This window comes from Molossus molossus, unplaced genomic scaffold (genome assembly GCF_014108415.1).
Source record: "Molossus molossus isolate mMolMol1 unplaced genomic scaffold, mMolMol1.p scaffold_m16_p_9, whole genome shotgun sequence".
Lineage (NCBI taxonomy): Eukaryota > Metazoa > Chordata > Mammalia > Chiroptera > Molossidae > Molossus > Molossus molossus.
Genome location: NW_023425403.1, coordinates 19,023,675 through 19,042,994, shown reverse-complemented (window position 1 = coordinate 19,042,994; position 19,320 = coordinate 19,023,675). Strand labels below are relative to the sequence as shown.

General features: G+C 38.8%; 2 long non-coding RNA genes across 2 annotated transcripts; one reads left to right on the top strand and one right to left on the bottom strand.

Moving 5' to 3' along the window:
• Nucleotides 1–885: 885 nt before the first annotated feature.
• LOC118622940 lies at nt 886–18,862 on the bottom strand. Its single transcript, XR_004958162.1, has 3 exons — nt 18,755–18,862; nt 4,748–4,833; nt 886–1,027 (listed from the first exon to the last, which is right to left on the bottom strand). It is a non-coding gene; the product is annotated as an uncharacterized LOC118622940 (long non-coding RNA).
• Nucleotides 2,051–8,755, top strand: LOC118622941. The gene is made up of 3 exons (XR_004958163.1): nt 2,051–2,101; nt 4,763–4,821; nt 8,722–8,755. It is a non-coding gene; the product is annotated as an uncharacterized LOC118622941 (long non-coding RNA).
• Nucleotides 18,863–19,320: the final 458 nt, after the last annotated feature.

Below are 19,320 nucleotides of genomic sequence, written 5' to 3'. Positions count from 1 at the left end.
GTAGGCTCTTGTCAGAGCTCATTCTAGGTGACCTTTCAACAGCATCCAACATTGTTAGCCTTTCTTTACTTTCTTGAAACACTGTCTTACTTTGGTCTCCGTGACAACACACTTGCCTGGCTTCCTTCATTTCTTTCTGGCCATTTCTTCTTAATCTCTCTGGTCAGTTCCCCCTCTTAAATTCAATTGTATAATGTAGGAATTTTTTCAGAGCTGGATATTAGACCCTCTTCTTTTCTATTATATTCTTTTCCCAGTGTAGACTTTCACACAAAGTGTTCTTATCCATTCTTATAGCTTCATTTACCATTCATTTGCCAGTGGCTCTAAAACTTATATTTCCACCCCAGATCTTAATTCTCAGCGCCAGATCCACATATCTGATTACCTTCTTACAAACACCTCAAACTCAATATATCCAAAAGTGAACTAGTCTTCCCACTAAAATCTACAACTTCTCGGTTGTTTCTTTTCTTAGCAAATGACTCTATAATCTGCACGGTTGATGGGACCTGAAATATAGCATTTACTTTACTCATCTTTTTCACCTTCCTTAGTCAAGATGACTGCGATACTCAAAATGATCTGGGTTGCGCTCTCTCTGTAGGTCTAGCATGAAATACCTTCTATCTCCTTTCATATTGTCTTCTGTCAGTACCTAAACATCCTATGCTAGTTTTTCATGCCAGGGCTTTCCCAGGCTAATTTCTGTGATTCTTTAGATTAGAGATTCAATTTTACTTCTACAGAATGTTTCCCCCAAATCTCCAGATTTTCTTGGATTCTTTCCTTTATAAGATCTGCTTCTTCCCTTGGCTTTTTTTTTTTTTTTAGAATAAAGATTGAACCATGTAAGAAAAAGACCTTAAGTGTCAGTGGTTTAAATAACATAGAAGTTTATTTCTCTTGGAAGTTAAAGCTTGGCTCTAATATGCAAAGATGTCAAGGGCCCTGGGTTCTTCTTTGTTGTTGCTGCACCATTCCTAGTATGTTGTTCTCATTCCCATGTTCCAGACAGTTCGACATTCTGTGTGCAGTCCAGCCAGTGGAGAGGGGGAGAAATTGAAAAGGAGAACGTACATTTCCTTTTATGGTCATACCCAGAAGTCACGCAGATTATTTATGCTTCTATCCCATCTCTTCGAACTTAGTCACATAACCACACACTAGTTGCAAAAGAAGCTGGAGGAAATGTTGTAAAGGTTCTGTGAACAGTTAACTTTAAATAGTTGAAAGTCTATTGACAACTAACAGTCTCTGCCACAATCCTGGTGAATACACATATTCATGCAAACCCTTATTCCTGCACATAATGCACACTCATCCCTTCCCCTAATGGAGACATGCCCCAAATCCTATTCAAATTAGTGCATCTAGCTCAATACCTACAATCTCTGGGTGATGTTCAGTCCTCTCCATCAGGCCCAAATTGGGCTATTTTTTTTTTTTTTTTTTTGGTCTAGCCACTTATAAACTAAAAGACAAGTCATCTTCTCTGACCATATCCAATATAAAATAGTAGGAGCAACAGCAAGATAGCTGGAATAAGAATGCTTATTTGGAAAAAAAATAAGAAGAACCAAAAATATAGAACGTTACTGGGCCATAGAAATGAGCAAGAACTGAAAAGACTTTGGACCCAGATTGATTAAACTCATGTGACAAGTGTTGTTTCTGCTCTCAGGGGGATGGATGGGGAGGGGATCCTTTCTCCCATCTTATCTTCTGTGGCTCCCATCTGGCAATATACATTTCTCTTATACTTGCTTAGCAAGAATTCCTTTCCTATGTAAAATATTTGAAAGTTTAAATCATTTTATTTAGATTAGATACAAATATATGTGTGTATATATATGCCTATGAGATATATATGTGTATATATGTATATGATTTGTGAGTTAAATAATTCCTTATTCTAATAGGCTCTCTTCTTGTCTGATATTATGCAATTGCTTAGAAACATTTGTGTAATCTGGTATACAAATCATGCTCCAGCTCATCTAGAACACAAAACAAACAATGTCCTCTTCTCTACCCACAGCATGAGGATGTGTAACCTTGCTGACAAGCACAGACCTGCATGACAATCCAGAGACGGGAGGTATGTACAAATTTTGAGATATTTTGTTAAATAAATCTTCCAAGAACATTTATTTTGCACATTTTTATATGTTTTTGTTTAAACATGCTTAAATATGCATATTAAATATTTCAGGTTTATTTTGAAATTGAGCAGAAAAACAATTTTGGTTTTCATTATATAAAATACAATTGATTTTTTATTATAGAGAACTTCAGGTATTTATTCATAAATATTTGAATTATAAAAATTAACTTGAAGGTTATAATTTAACTAAGTCAGATTAAGAAATAAGAAAATCAAAGTAAACACCAGAAATACATTGTATTTTATGAACACATAATTTATATTTGTATTTTTGTTTAGCTTCCTAATGTCCTCATATTGTATCAGAAACTCACCAAATTATTTTGAAAATTATAGCTTTTCTCTGATTATAAAACTCATACATATTCAATTGGAAAAATTTTAAAAATAAAGAGATGCATTCCATTGAGATTTTAATAGCAATAGCCACAGATAGCATCTCTCTTTAATGACAACCCACAGGCTAGTTTCTTGAAATGCCACCAGAGGGCGATAAATCCAAAAATTGCTCTAGCTTGATGTATACCTAGGCTTCTATGCTGTGGAGATGGCAACAGGTTTTCAGTTTTAGTTTGGGAAGGCATCAAAAAAAAAAAAAAGAGGAATTAAATTTTTTTAGTTGGTGCCCATCCAGTGTGGCTTAATGGACTGAGTGTCGTCCCATGGTCTGAGAGGTCCAGGTTCTATTCCTGTGGTTTGATCCCCAGAAGGGGGCTTGCAGGAGGCAGCCTATCGATGTTTCTCTCTCACATCAATGTTTCTATCTCTATCTCTCTAAAATATATATATATATATATACGCGCGTGTGTGTGTGTGTGTGTGTGTGTGTGTGTGTATCCTGGCCGGTATGGCTCAGTGGTTGAGCATTGACCCATGCACCAAGAGGTCACCTGTTCGATTCCCAGTCAGGGCACATGCCCTGGTTGTGAGCCAAATCCCCAAGGGGGGCATGCAGGAGGCAGCCAGTCTATGTTCTCTCGCATTGATGTTTCTATCTCTCTCTCCCTCTCTCTAAAATCAATAAAGAAAAAAATTTTAAAATTATAATAATAAATATATGTGTGTGTATATATATATATATTTAAACATTTTAATTGGTAAAAAATTGTATCTGAATAAATGTTAAATTTTTAAAAAGGTTTATCACTACAATTTTTGGAACCTAATCATACATTCCTGAATATAACAAACATTTATTGAGTGCTGACTGTTAATTGTGATAGGTGCTGTTGATAAAACTTGGTCCTGGCATTTTAGGATTAATATTTTTTTCAGGAGAAAGAGGCATATGAAAAATTAATTAGGATCAAATTTGTTTTGTACCACATTAAAAACCTTTCAGTGCAGTAAAGGACAGGATTAATTCTGCTGAAGGAAAACGTTTCAGGAGAATGTTCCACAAAAGAACTGGACCTTACAAAATATGTAGACACTTTTGAACTTCCAGGCTAACGTGTGGATTGAACATATGCATTTAATTTTCCTCGTTCTTGAACAAACATACAGATAAGGACTGTTTTGTTTCAAAACCTAAACCCACAAAAATTAGAATAGGAGACAACAGCAACAAAATTTTGGAGGCTAAAACTGACAGATCAGTGGTAAGTGATTTAACAGACCTGAGAAAACAAAATCTCAAGCCATCAATGGGAAAGCTAAGAACTAACCATATTTATACAGCAAAATCTTCAAAGGGCACACAATTCCTGGACTCTTTAAGTTAGTACGAAAGTCTAGGACTGGAGGTAAAGGGGAGAGATGAGCTGATACAAGGAAGACCAGGGTGACAGCTGTTTGAGAAGAAATTGGAGCTGTTGGACTTCCCTGGCAGAAGGCTGAATACTTATTCTCATTTAGGGGGAATAAGAAGTCACCCCCACCCCAAATCTCTTCTCCAACTTGGTTCCCAGAATGCAGCAACTAGATCATTACTGTTTAAATGGAATATCCTCAGAGAGAGAAGAGGAAATACTACATCCACTAAACAAGAACCAAGGCTATGGAAATGGAAGATTTGGGGGGAAAAAACTAGAAAGAGCTCTTGGAAATTAAAAACATGGTAACAGAAAACAAATGCTAGCCACTACATTTAAATTTAAGTTACTTAAAATTAATAAAGTTAAATATTCAACTCCTTATTAGCACTGGTTACATTTCAAATGCTCAAAAGCCACATGTGTGGCTAGTGGCTAAGGTATTAGACCGCTCAGATGTAGAACATTAGCTTTTATTAAACCTAATGAAAATAATAATGAGAAGGAATTTTGCAGGCAAAGGAGGCAAGAATACATATCAGGGAACATTCAGGGCAGTAAGAATAAAGGTGAGCTTTGAGGGATCTGGCATGATACTCTTCTCGTGTGTGTGTGTGTGTGTGTGTGTGTGTGTGTGTAAAATATACATAATAGGTTTATACTTTAACTATGGTTCTGATGCTTACCTTACCTGTGTGTTCAATAAAATGTCTCCAAAGTCCTCTCTGTGGTGCTGTGTGTACACTTAGTTCAATGGTTCTAAGCTGCATGTTGTTTCATATAATTATCCACCATATTTTAAAATCAATTTTTCTTGTATTGTTACCTTGTTTATCTCCAGCTCCCCACTACACAGCTCACAGTAATGAACAGTCTCGCATTTGTCCTTTGTTGACCCAGGTGAGCATTTTTCTAGGACAGAAGTTTTGCCAGGGTGTAAGAATCACTTTGTGGGAAGATGTGGAAGGGTGTTACTTATTAAAATGCAGATTGTCGGCCCTTCCCTTGGAGATTCTGACTTAGTAGATCTGAAGGGGCCCCCCCTGGAATTGTTAGGTTTCTTTTCTTTTCTTCTTTTTTTTTAATCCTCACCAGAGGACATTTTTCCATTTTTTGTTCAAATAGAGCGGGAGGGAGAGAGAGGAAGAGAGGGAGAGAGAAAAACATCGACCTGAAAGGGACACATCGAGTGGCTGCCACCCGTGCGACCAACCAGGGTCGGGGACAAAATGCAACTGAGGCACGCACCCTTAGTGGGAACTGAACCCGGGTCTCTCTGGACCTCAGGCCAAAGCTCTAACCGCTGAGCCAAACCAGCCAGGGCCGGAATTGTTAGGTTTCACAAGTGCCCCAGGTGAACTCATTGTCAGGTGTATTTGGGGGAAAATGATCAACAACATAGCCTGGAATGGAATTGCTGGGCCAAAGGTACAATTTCTTCATTTCACTCTTCGCCAGAAAGACTGGTCCATTTAGCTTTTTGTCCCAACTGGATGTTTAGTAAAAGATAAATATGGCATTCAAAGTATTAGAGAAAGTGTAAGAGATTCAATTACATGGGTGTTGGAACAACTGGTTAACCATTTATATAACTATAAAGCGACATCTTTCACACACCACACAGAAAGAAATTCCAGGTGGAGTAAAGAGCTAAATGTTAAAAGTAAAACATGAACTGTAAAAATAAATTATAAGATAACATTTGTATTATCTTGGAGTGAAAAAGCACTCTTAAGTGAACTACAGACTCAGAAATCATAAAAGAAAAAATCCTGACACATTTTACTTCATATTAACATTTAAAACTTCTAAATCCCAAAGCCCGCCATATTAAATTAAGATGAGCAATATCCTGGGGGGAAATAGTTGCAACATACACAAGATTAAAAACCAAAATATTTTGAAAGTACACACAAATCAAGAGAAGCTCAACAATCAAAAAAATTTACAAAGGATGTATGGAAGCAACTCTCAAAAAAAACACACAAGTAGTCGATAAATATATTAAAAGATATTCAACTTCACTAATAGGCAGAGATAAATCTAACAAAATGTGCTTGTATGCTAAAAACCACAAGACAATGATGAGAGAAATAAATAAGATCTAAGTAAATGGGTAGATGCACTGTGCTCACAGATGGGAAGACTCAATGTTGTTAAAACACCAGTTCTCCCCAATATGATCTATCAATTCAATGAAATCCCAATAAAAATCCCAGCCAACTTTTTTATAGAAATTAATTAGCTGACTATATTTAAATAGGAAAGCAAAGGACTTAGAATAGCCAAAGTGATTTTGAAGAAACCAAGTGGGAGAATTTATACTACCTGGTTTCAAGACACCCTATAAAACTATAATAATGAAGAGAGTGTGGTATCGGCATAAGGAAAGGCATATAGATTAATAGAACAGAATAAAGAATTCAGAAATAAACTTACACATATATGGTCAATTGATATTTTACAAAGGTACCAAGGTAATACAATGGAGAAAGCCTAATCTTTTCAGTAAATAATGCCGGAACACTGGTTTTCCATATGCAAAATATGAGCCTTAGCATACACCATATACAAAAATTAACTCAAAATGGATCATACAACTAAATGTAAAAACTAAAACTATGAAGCTTCTAAAAGAAAACATAGGAAAACTATTTGCAATCTTGGACTATGCAAAGATTTCTTAGATATTACACAAAAAGGACAAGCTATGTAAAAAAAAAAAAATGTGAACTGGATTTCATCAAAATTATGAACTACAGCTCTTTGAAAAACACTACTAAGAAAATGAAAAGACAAGCCACAGACTAGAAGACAGTATTCACAAAACACATATGTGATTTAAGACTTGTATACATCATGCATATGTAGAGTCTAATGAACAAAATGAACTAACAAGCAAAATAGAGACAGAGATAGAGAGCTGTTGGGGGGGAGGAGGGGTGAAGGGATTGAGCAAAAGAGAAAAACTCATGGGCCCAGACAACAGTGTGATGATTGCCTGGGGTAGGGAGAAGGTGGAGGAGGGTGTATGGGAGATAAATGGTGATGGATAGAGACTTGACTTGGGGTAGTGAACACACAATACAGTATACAGATGATGTGTTGTAGAATTGTGCACCTGAAACCTGAATTTTGTTAATCAGTGTCACCCCCAATAAATTCAATAAAAGGGATAAAAAGACTTGTATCCAAAATATATAAAGAACTCTTTTAATTCAGTAGTAAGAAACAACCTTTTTTTTTAAGTAGGCAAAGTGATTTAAACAGATGCTTCACCAAAGAAGAGATACCAATGGTAGATAGATACACAAAAAGATGCTAAACATCATTAAGCATTAGAGAAATGCACATTAAAACCACAATGAGATCTCACTACACACTTACTACAAAAGCTAAGATTAAAAAAAGAAAGGAGGAGAAGGAGGAAGGGGAGGGGAAAGGAGGCGCAGAAGGAGAACAAGGAAAAAAGAAAGAAAATAAGACCTGACAATACAAAGTGCTATTGCAGATATGGAGTAATTAGAACTTGAATGCACTACTGGTGGTAATGCAAAATGGTACAGCTCCCCGCCCTGGCCGGTTTGGCTCAGCGGTTAGAGCGTCAGCCTGCGGTCCCGAGAGACCCGGGTTCGGTTCCCGCTAAGGGCATGTACCTTGGCTGCAGTTTGTCCCCGGCCCTGGTTGGGTCGTGTGGGTGGCGGCCACTTGATGTGTCCCTTTCACATCGATGTTTCTCTCTCTTCCTCTCTCTCCTTCCCACTCTATCTGAGTAAAAAATGGAAAAAAAAAAATGTCCTCGGGTGAGGATAAAAAAAAAAAAATGGTACAGCTCCTTTGGGAAACATTTTAATATTTTCTTTAAACTTAACTACATAATTATACTACTCAGCAGCCCCAGTCCTAGATATCTATTTAAGAGAAATGAAAACAAATGTCCACAAAAAGAACTATATGCCAATGTTTATAGTAGCTTTGTTCATAGTCAACAACAACAAAAAAACTAGAAACAAGCTAAATGATTAGCTGGTAAATGGATAAACATTTATTGCACATCCATACAATGTATGCTTAGTATAAAAGATTGAACTACTGATACACAGCTTGAATGAATCATAAAAGCATTATGCTAAATGAAAGAAGCTATACTTAAAAAATTGCATACTGGCATTTATATCACATTCCAGAAAAGGCAAAATGCTAGATTATTTCAATGGCTACCAAAGGCTGAAAGTTGAGGGAAGAGATTAATTACAAAGGGCCATGAAGGAACTGTTCATGGTGATGAAAATGTGCTACACCTTGGTTATCTTGGCTACATGGCGTTGTATGCCTTTGACAAAGCTCATTGACTTGTATACTTAAAAAGGGTTAGTTTTACTCTATAAATTAGACTTCTATAAACATGAAATTTTAAAAAGTATATAGTTTAACTGTGGTAGGCAGTTAGACGGACAAGATCAGAGCAAGAACAATAAGCCAGGTTCAGAAGGTCACTGGGGCAGAAAGCCCCAGGTGCCTAGCAACAGGCAAAACTGGGAAAACAGGGACCTCACACCCAGAGTGACCTTTCCTCTCCAGGCATATTGCTGGTCATGCCGTCTAGACCCCCCGACCTTTCATATCTCTGGTCATGCGGTTCGGACCCTCTCCTGACATTTCCTTGTCATGCGAGTTAGAATTCTTAGAAGGGGAACAAACAACGGGACCAGAGAATAACCCTTAAGCATTAAGCTCGAGGACAAGGAGGTTCTGACCTGCATCAGATACATCTAGGCCTCAGTTGTGTTTTATCTCCAGGCCCAGAAAAGCAACAAAACCAGACAAAGGATGCCAGGGCTGACCTCAGGACCAGCTGCATTGACTAATGATCTAGTGCTGACCAATTAGTGGAGACCACAACTCTGCAAGGACACACCTGATAGATGGATGAATATTCTACTGAGGTCCTCCCCCTAGGACCTCCCCTGAAATCTCCACCCTTAAAAGCCCTTAGGAGGGAGGACCCAGTGCACTCTCCCTCCAGAGAGTATGCCGGCTATTAAGAACACTAAAAGAATGATTCATGTTATTTCTGCTATGTCTCTTAAAATATGTGAGAGTATTTGCTAATGGAAAATACCTGTTTCTGAAAGTTATTACTTTTCATTGTTGCTAAAAATTAAGGTTTCTAAGAATTAAGAATTCTAATTAAGTAGGAAAAAAGAGTATATGGTTTTGATAATATAGAATTGAAAGTAGGTTGTCCTAAAGTTGCGTATTTCTGTATGAGTTAAGAAAAAACAAACTGAAAGGAACTAGAAAAGTCGCAAGACCATGTAAGTTGCAGAGGGTTTAGAAGATTTGTGCAAGTTAAGGATTATGTAGAGGGAAGAAGCAAAAAGAAAAAATATAAGATTTTTCTTTTTCTTTTTTGTTAATCCTCACCCACTGATTTTTTAGATAGACTGGAGGAGAGGGAGAGAGACAGAGTGAGAGAAACATTAATGTGAAAGAGACACATCATTGGTTGCCTCCTGCACGGCCCCAGGGATTGAACCTGTAACCGAGGTACGTGACTTTGACTAGGAATTAAACCCGAGACCCTTCGGTCCACTGACTGACACTCTAACCTCTGAGCCAAACCAGCTAGGGCTCCCGTTGATTTTTCAAAACCAATTGTAATTTCCCCACAGGAACCCCAGGTACAATTGACAGTAGGGAACAAATTAATTGATTTCTTAGTCTGATATACTTTCATTTGTAATTCTGAGTGTTATCTTTAAATGTTGTTATAAAATAAGCAAATTTCTTTGTCAATTGCATTATAATCATATCTATAACCATGTCATTTAAACTATTTTTTGTCATTTAAAGACAGTCATTATTTCATTCTGATGCATTTGCAAAAATATTACATCTTCTGATTTATTCTAAAATATGAATTTTTGAGAATAAATTTTGATATCATTCCTTTAAACTGGATGAAAATTTATAGAATTCTAAGAAACAACTAGATTCATGGAAATACTGGCAAATAATCAGGATAAACAAGAATTAACTATGGGACTGAATAAACAGAAGATAATTATTATTCTTATAAATTTGTTCAAACTATTGCTGATTTTTAAAAACTTGTTTGTGCCCTGGCCAGTGTGGCTCAGTTGGTTGGATGACATCCCATGCACCGAGGGGTTGCCAGTTCTATTCCTGGTCAGGGCACATGCCCGGGTTTCAGGCTCAATTCCCATTGGAGAGTGTGCAAGAGGCAGCCAATCAATGTTTAGCTCTTACATCAGTGTTTCTCTCTTTCTCCTATTCTCCCTTATCTCTCTCAATATTTTTAAAAACTTGTTTGTTAAAGCAACTTGGTAAATTGTACCTTAATAAACAATATTAAGCATTTATATTTTTCTTCATACTTGAGCCCTCCAGAATTTAAAAATTCTTAAAAAGGATTATTATTTTCATGGTGATATGTTTGCATAAATTCAATAGGAATCTCATTTCTTCATAACAGGACACAAGAAGCCAGTTTCCAATTGTCATTTTATTAACCAAGACTTTGACTGGAATGTCATGTTTGAGAAATACATGCCTAGAACCTGGATGTTAGCAAAAAGCTTTAGGGAACGACGATTGACTTTGAAGCCAATAAAAGCCCCTTGGAAAATGGTCTGGTACCTTGCTTCTTTATATGGTTCATGGCAGTCTTTCCATGTAAGGGATGAAGGTCACTTTCCTGGGAGATGGTAAGGAATGAACCTCAAGACATTTGGGGACCTCAAAAACGTGAGTAATTGACACAAACTTATAGGCATTGCAGGCAAAGCCTGATGGAAACTGTGTGGCTCGGCTTCTTTGCCCTGAGAAGCTAATTAAAGTTCAATCTGAAAATTTCTTGTGAGATTCCAACAAATCAGATTTAAGAAAGCCTATACAATCAATTGCTATTCCTATTGTGTTTATACAAATAATCAGGCCAAATTGAAACTGGACTTAATGCAGTAAATCAATTGTTCTTGACTTGGTTCTTTAATAAAAATGAGAGTGATTTTAGGGGGGGAAGTGTGTTTCAAGAGCATCTATAACAGACAATTATAGATATGAAACTGTAGTTCAGTTAACTGTAAAATTTTATTTTTCACCTATTAACTAGATCCTGAATTTTTCTAGTTTTCTGAAGTATTTTGGCTACAACCCTCTAACTTCCATGGAAATGGAAGAAAAATTGACAGTGGGGAATTATAAAAGTATGAAATTATAATTCACCCCACCATTCTTTTAACAAGGTTTTTGCAAATACTAACTGACTAACATGTAGCTTGTAGATAAAAACAATTTTGTATAAGAAAATCCTAGGAGCTAACTTCAGAAGATGCAGACTCCAACCTTCAGTCATCCCAGTTCCAGGAGATTTGCTGACTTTCAACCATAGACCCAGGATGATGTATACCAGACCATCATTTGACCAGCTTTGAGATCCTAATCAGAATGAACTGTGCTAGCCTACACATAGGGAACTTTTCAACTCCCTCCCCTTGATTTCTTTGTTCTGCTTTCCCTCTCCTTCCTTATAAAAACCTCTGCCTGCACTGAGATGAGGAGATGGGCTTTGTGACAAGGGTTTAACATCTTCTCAGGTATCTGGCACTTAAATAAACCATGTTCCTTTTTACTAGCATCTGTCTCACAAGTTTGACTTTTGTGGTGGCAGGCAGTTGAACCTTGGTTCCAATTACACCAAGGCCCAAAGTCAGGTATATGGGCACAGGTGTTTCTTGGAATTTATGTTCCATGTCCTTCTTCACATCTACTTAGACCATCCAAGGCATAAGCCATAGAATACACAGCTTGTTTGACATTGTTTGCAGTTCTTCACTGAGACACATCCAGATGGGTATTTTTAAGATCTTTCAACTTTTCTCCAGTACAGAATTTATCAGACATGTATTCTTCCCTATTCATCTGTCATATTCACTCTATGGTTAATGTTGTATGGAACACTGTTTTGGGGCCAACTACAGTTAAAAGCAGTTTGTCAGAATTCAATGGTCAGAACATCATTTGGATCTTTGCCAGTATATACATCATAAAGAAATTTTTTTAATCCTGGTATACCAGTTTTTGGTTTTGCATACCCAATGCTTCCACCAAAATATGAGATATATTCAAGGCTTTGCAGTGAGGGCTGAGGTCATCGAGGCTTCCCTCATTATCTATGTTCTTTCAGTTATGTTACGGTAAACCATCTCCAGCACAAAAGGGCTGAATTCAATACTAGATGCATAAAGTACAATGACTCTGGCAGTGGATTTCTTTATAGCATCAATAATTTTTTCATTTTCTCATTGGAATGGACTTTGAGAAATGGTTTCAGAGAATGCAATATAGAGAATGCAATATGACACTCTCCAATTTTTCCTTTAAAAAAAATTTTTTTTTATCTTCACCCAAGGACATTTTTGCATTTATCTTCAGATAGAGCAGGAGGAAGAGAGAGAGAGAAACATCGATGTGAGAGAGACACATTGAGTGGTTGCCACCCACATGAACCCAACAGGGGCCAGGGAAAAACTGCAACTGAGGTATATGCCCTTAGTGGGAACCGAACCCGGGCCTCTCGGGTCCACGGCCCGACACTCTAACCGCTGAACTAAACCGGCCAGGGCTCCTTAAAAGTTTTTACTCCATATTTGTTTTTTGTTTGTTTTTTAGAGAGAGAGGAAGGGAGAGAGAGATAGAAACATCAATGATAGAAACATCAATGAGAAAGAGCAACATCAACATCGATCTGCTGCCTCCTGCATGGCCTCCACTGGGGATCGGGCCTGCAACCCTGGCATGTGTCCTGACTGGGAATTGAACCAGCAACCTCTTGGTGCATAGGTTGACACTCAACCACTGAGCCACACCAGCTGGGCTTTAGTCCGTATTTTCCATAATCATCATTAGCTGTGATAGCACCTACTCAGACCCAACCAAAGTGTTGGATAAGCTTTACCATGGCCTCTGCCTGGACCTTATCACTGGCTACAGTGTGAAGATAAGACCCAAACTGGTATTTGTCACTGAGAATTGAGCAGGTAGAGGCATAGCCCACCTACAATGGAATATTCATGAAGTTATTAGAAAGCAATAACATAATCTCAAATTAAACAATCTCAAAATATTTTTATTGGTGAGGGAGGGAACGTAACAGTTCTTCTCCCTTTATCGTCATACCCTTTCATAGACAAAAAGACTTCTAGTCCTTTCCCTACTCTGTGTGTGGGGACTGCTGAGGGAAAATTTTGGGCCTCCTTATTCATCCTTTTCCCATTTCACCCCAAGGGAATTGGAGGAGCTAATTATTAAGATGCTGACATTTAATGCTCCACTTTTCACAGGTGAGGTCACAGCATTGAAAAGGAGTTCAGCCCTGGCCACGTTAGCTCAGCGGTTAGAGCGTCGGCCCCAGGACTGAAGGGTCGCAGGTTCAATTCCAGTCAAGAGCATGTACCTGGGTTGCAGGTTCAATACCCAGTCCCAGTCAGGGTCATGTGGGAGGCAACCAATCAATGTGTCTCTCTCACATGGATGTTTCTCTCTCTGTCCCTCCCTGCCTTCCACTCTCTCTCTAAAAAAAAAAAAAAAATCAATGGAAAAATATCCTCGGGTGAGGATTAGCAAAAGAAAGAAAAGGAATTAATTTGCCCTTTTGTCTAGGTTCTACTGAGACCAGGTGTGCAAGTCAAGCCATCCAGGCTTTCTCAGATCTAACTCCTCATTCATACAAATGATGGAGTGAATAGGCTCACAATGTATTTGGCAGGCCTATTTCCCTTCCCTCTCTTCCCCTCCTCTGACCCTCCCCTCTACTCCCCTCCCCTCTCCTCCCCTCCCCTCCCCTCCCCTCCCCTCCCCTCTATGACTCTCCCCTCCTCTGACCCTCCCCTCCCCTCCCCTCTACTCCCCTGCCCTCCCCTCCCCTCCCCTCCCCTCCCCTGGTGGTGGAAAAGAACTGAAGTGAGTATCAGTCTGGCTCTCCCAGTCTGTTCCTTTTTTTTTTTTTACTTTCAATGTTATTTTCACAGCCTGGCCTTTCAATCTCACTATGACAGCTCATCTTATTCCCTTTCACCAATCCTGTAGACTGTGCATTATATATGAAGGCCCTAGTTCATTTTGTGGCACCTTTAGGGCCAGAAAAGTGCTGGCTACACAAGCCTGGAATTAGTATTTATAGAGCATAAATGGACAGAAATGTTAGATATGGGATATTCTGAGAGAAAATAAATAAATAAAGCCTAATGTGGGCTTTGTGGAGCATTAACAAGATAGAGGTTCAAAGCTGGCAATGGCAAAAAAAAATTGGGAACAGATTCATAACTGAATATTGAAAGTCTTTTGAATCACCCCCTCCATCCATATTCAAAGAAAAAAAATTCTTTAAGAATATGAAATTATTTTTAAAGATATTTTTTGTTTACATTTTAGAATGTGTATTTTTTTAATGGAGGCATATTTGCTGTGTTATGAATCCTAAATCCATTTTTTATTTCATTTAATAATAATACAATGGTGATGATGAAATAGTTATCTAGTGAGCACTTTCTATCAAATACATGCTAAGTGATTTACGCATATTATATCATTTAAGCTTCACACCTGTGTAATGCAGGTGCTATAACTAACCTCATTTGACACTTGACATTGAGTCTTAAAAGGTTAAATTAACCAGTCCAAGGTCATATTGCTGGTTACTATTTCAGGATGAAAACAACACTGTGGCCCAAACCTCCCTTGTGGAAGTATCCATATGTATTTAATTACTTTGTGAAAGCTCTGGACTGGCAACACAGACAAGTGTTCACTCTTTTGTATCCAGCTGCCAAATTGGTATTCTCTGCTCTGACTGCAAATTAGAGTAATCCAATGGGCTTATAAAATTGATGCTGAGGTCCTACCACCAGCCAATGTAGTCAGAATGCCATGAGTTGACATCACTGTAGAATGAGTTAAGCTAACAAGTTCAGATGGATGGAAATGGGAAAAGCAGGGCGTGGGGGATCTCATTGCATTGAAAATGTCGTGGTAAATTCTTTGCTAAGGGAATGTGAATTAGCCCTGGCCGGTTTGGCTCAGCGGTTAGAGCGTCGGCCTGCGGTACAGAGAGACCCGGGTTCGGTTCCCGCTAAGGGCATGTACCTCAGTTGCACTTTGTCCCCGGCCCTGGTTGGTCGTGCGGGTGGCAGCCACTCGATGTGTCCCTTCACATTGATGTTTCTCTCCCTCTCTTCCTCTCTCTCCCTCCCGCTCTATCTGAACAAAAAATGGAAAAATGTCCTCGGGTGAGGATAAAAAAAAAAAAAAAAAAAAGAAAGTACAGAGGGAATGTGAATTAGAGAGACAAGGTGATGGGACTACAGTCAGCTCTTAGCTTCGATGAGTGGGAGGTTAAGTGAAAGAGGTAATGCATAATGAAACAAATGTAGAGTCCCTGGTTTTCTATTTCATAAGATGTGTTGTAAAACCCCAAGCCCTGAATTCAGGAGGAAAAAAAAAAAAAACTGAGATGTATAGAACATTCTCAAAAATAATTACACTGGGGACAGAGAGTATGCAAAATAAGAACATAAAACTAATAAAACTAGCTAACAATTACTGGGAAGAAAAAGAATACCATAAGAATAGACCCAGGCATCAACATTTTTTAAGGGCTTCCCAAGAGATCCCAGTGTAAGGGCAGGATTGAGATTTATTACCTCATCGCTTTCCTCTCAATCCAGTCTTACTTCCCTGTATATCTCCACGTCACTGTTTGGCTTATGGCATATAGGATGTGCCTGTGATTTATGTTGTTTCCAGACAAGCAAATGACACTTAGCTCTGCAGAAGAGATGCTGTGTTCAAGCTAGTGTGACGTGGTTTCTGCAGAAGAACACTGTTTGCAGATGCAGAAGCTGAGAATACTCCCTCTAATTCCCACATTTCATTTAGCTCATCACTGGTGATCTATTTGCTGCAGTGTTCTTCTCCTGACTGAGCTCCTAAGGCATCACCCGGACTTGGGGCCAGCTGCACTTATAAAATGCTTATAAAAGCTTTTGGAGACTTAGCTCTTTTTGTTTGTAAATAAATTAGTCATTTCAGTCCTCTCCCAAAGCAGCAAGTAGTAGGAAGATACTGCCTCTATTGCGATCATCTTACCACTCTTTGATTTTAAGACAATCTGATTTTCAGCAACTTTGCATTTCATTCTTTGATTCAAATCTCAAGTCAATGAATAAAATACAGTAACACTGTGTTCCTGTTGGAGTAAGAGTTCTGTCTTTAGAAGAGTGATTTTAAAGGTAGGCTGTTTCAGAATCGCCCCCAGCGGGTGTTTGGAAATCTGTGTGGAAAGGAAGATTAGCTGTCACAGTATTTGGTTAGCGCTGTTAGCATGAAACAGTTCTGTTAACTTTTGAATACCCCATTGGATATTTGTGTAAGAAAATCTAATAAGCTGAAAATCAAATAAACTTATTTATGATTATCTGAGCCTAGAACACATTTTACATATAGACACAAAATATCTTTTGCATGATTTTAACATACACTGATGTCCATGATGCAACTACAAAGTAAAAAGAAGGGAGAGCATACTCTCTTTGTCTTGCTTTACTAAGAGCTTGTTTGCCATTTCAAGAAATTCTGTCACCAATTTGGGACATTTTACTTGTCAATATGAGACACTGGTATTAGCTTTCATTTGTAGCTGTCACTTTCATTTGTGATGCTACACATAAGGGCAAGCATATGTCTTGTTCATTGTGTCTTTTCCTATCGTGCCCCCATATTGTAGTATTATTTTCCTTTTATCTCCCCTTTATGTTTTAGAGCATTGTATTGATTTTTTTTTATCCTCACCCGAGAATATTTTTACATTTCTCTTCAGACAGAGTGGGAGGGAGAGAGAGAGAGAGAAACATCAATGTGAGAGAGACACATCGTTTGGTTGCCACCCGCACAACCCCAACCAGGGCCGGGGACGAACCGCAACTGAGGTACATGCCCTTGGCTGGAATCAAACCCGGGACTCTTTGGTCCGTCGGCCAGCACTCTAACCACTGAGCCAAACCGGCCAGGGCAGCATTGTATTGATTTTTTTTAAAATTATGTTATGGAAAATAATATTGCCTATGAAATGCATTTTAGAGCAGTTAAGGAAGAGCTAAAATATTTGTTATAAAAAGTGAGTATTGGGGGTTATCGGGTTGAGAACTCTTCCTTTAAAAGGAAATGAAGCCTTACTTTTTAGGCTAGATCCAGAGGACTGTTCAATCTCAACTCTATATTTAATATAAGAATGAAAGATAAACTTCAAAGTATAAAGTGTGCAAGTGTTTTTCAAATTATATCAGTTTGGAAGTACAAAGTTTGAAAATAAATGTACTATTATATAATTATATCACACATATATAATTATATATGCATTATATGTGTTATATGCATGTATGTATGTGTGTATGTATACATATCAAATGAAGACCAGCTTTGAAAATTCACTGAGCAAAGCCAGTTTCATCATACAAACAAAGCTTAATTTAGTTTATTTTGCAAGATTAACTTGATTTGGGTCATTTCTTGATATGCCTCTGGAAATCATATGTAAAACTTGTTTCCCAGGGTTAATATGAGGTAACTATGGAAAATTCTAGTACCATTACCATTCACTGTGAAGAATAAACAGTCACTGCTTTCTCACTGTATAAGCTGCTTTATAACAATATACCTGAGTCTTATTCCATGGTTTGGTTTATGCTGAGTGTTCCGGTTTGCACAGTCTTTTGCTGTGTGCAGGATAAACTGTTACTAATTACTACTTTGGTGCTTCATTGTCATTACTGTTACTTCTGAACTTTTGAATATATACATATCTATATGTTATGTTCTATAGATTATGTATGTTATTATATATTTATAATACATATCAATAATATAAAGAATAATGCATGCAATTGTATGAATACGAACTAAGGTGGAATACTTTCCCTTCATGTAACTGTTTGACATAAGCATTAACACTGAATTTTAGTATTTCCTTTTAACCCAAAGGGTAGGGAATGCTTTTGAAAGTTTTCAGCTGAGTTAGCACACTGCAGAATTTATCATGAAATCATCGTTGTCATACTGGCTTTTCTTCCAGGCCTGCTAAGCAGGCCCTCCCTTCCCACCCAGGCCCTAGAAAGAAGATCCCCGCCCCAGCTGTGGAGCCTGGCTTTCTTGGGAGGTTTCCTTTCCCTACCCTGGTGGAAGCCTGATCTTGTTTTGTTGCAGTTGCCATAGGAGCAGCCCTTGTTGCATGGGTGGCTCCATCACTAAAACAAATGCAAGCAAAGAGTTGAGAAGCAGATTTCAGCCTTCAATACTTCAGACTCCAAGGAATGAAAACAATCTGTGCAATTTAAATAGACTAAATCCCAATGCCCCCAAGGGGAGTGGGTGTTTATTTTTAGGCTTGTGAGCACCACCACTCAGTCTAACCAATGACAGACAACGTCCACAGTGGTGTGTGCGTGTGCCCCTTGCACTGCAGATTTAAGGGGCCTGAGCTGGGCCTGGGCAGCCGGAAAAGCAAACCAGCCCCGCCCCGCCCCGCCCAGGGCGCTCTAGGTGCCGGTGAGCCTCGGATCCTGCGCCCAGTACTCCAGGTCGCCTTCGCAGAGAAGGGCTCATAGCCACCAGCTTGCTCAGTGCCTGCACCATCCTGGTGCCCGAGCGTATTGCAAGGGTGCTGGTGATAGGCGGAGCTGCGAGAGCGTGTGGAGCCCGAGCTGTGGCGAGCACGGTGCGTGGGCGGGGCGGGGTGTCCACTGCGATCACCAACCTGGTAGAAGAGGCACACGCTAAGACGCTGGAGCTGCAGGCGGTGCCCGTGCCCTAGTGGGAACCAGAGGGATCCGGGCGGTCGGTGGAGAGCGAGCAAGGGCAGTGCCCGCCAAGGGCGCGCAGGCAGAGAAGGGCACACCAGGTCAGCGCCAGCTCCTCGTAAGGGAGGACCTGGACGGGTTCCAGGATGGCTGTGCAAGCTAGATAGCGAAGAGAAGCATTCTTGCGCCTCACCTTGTAAAACACGGCCTAGAACACTGTAGTCTGGACTTGGTTTTGAAATGCTAGTTTGTAATGCTAGTTTTATGTTATTCCTGGCTTTGTATTATGTTATTCCTGGCTTTTTATTATTACATATAAATATTTTAAAACAGCATTAAGTTATTAAAAAATTAATAGACTTATTAAAGGGCAGCTTTAGGGGTTTGACAAAAAAAAAATTGATCAGAAAGTACATAGAATTCCCATGTGCCCCCCCACACCCTCGTTTCTCTATTAACATCTTGCTTTGGTGTAGTACATTTGTTACAATTGACCAATCAACACAGATAGTTATTATTAACT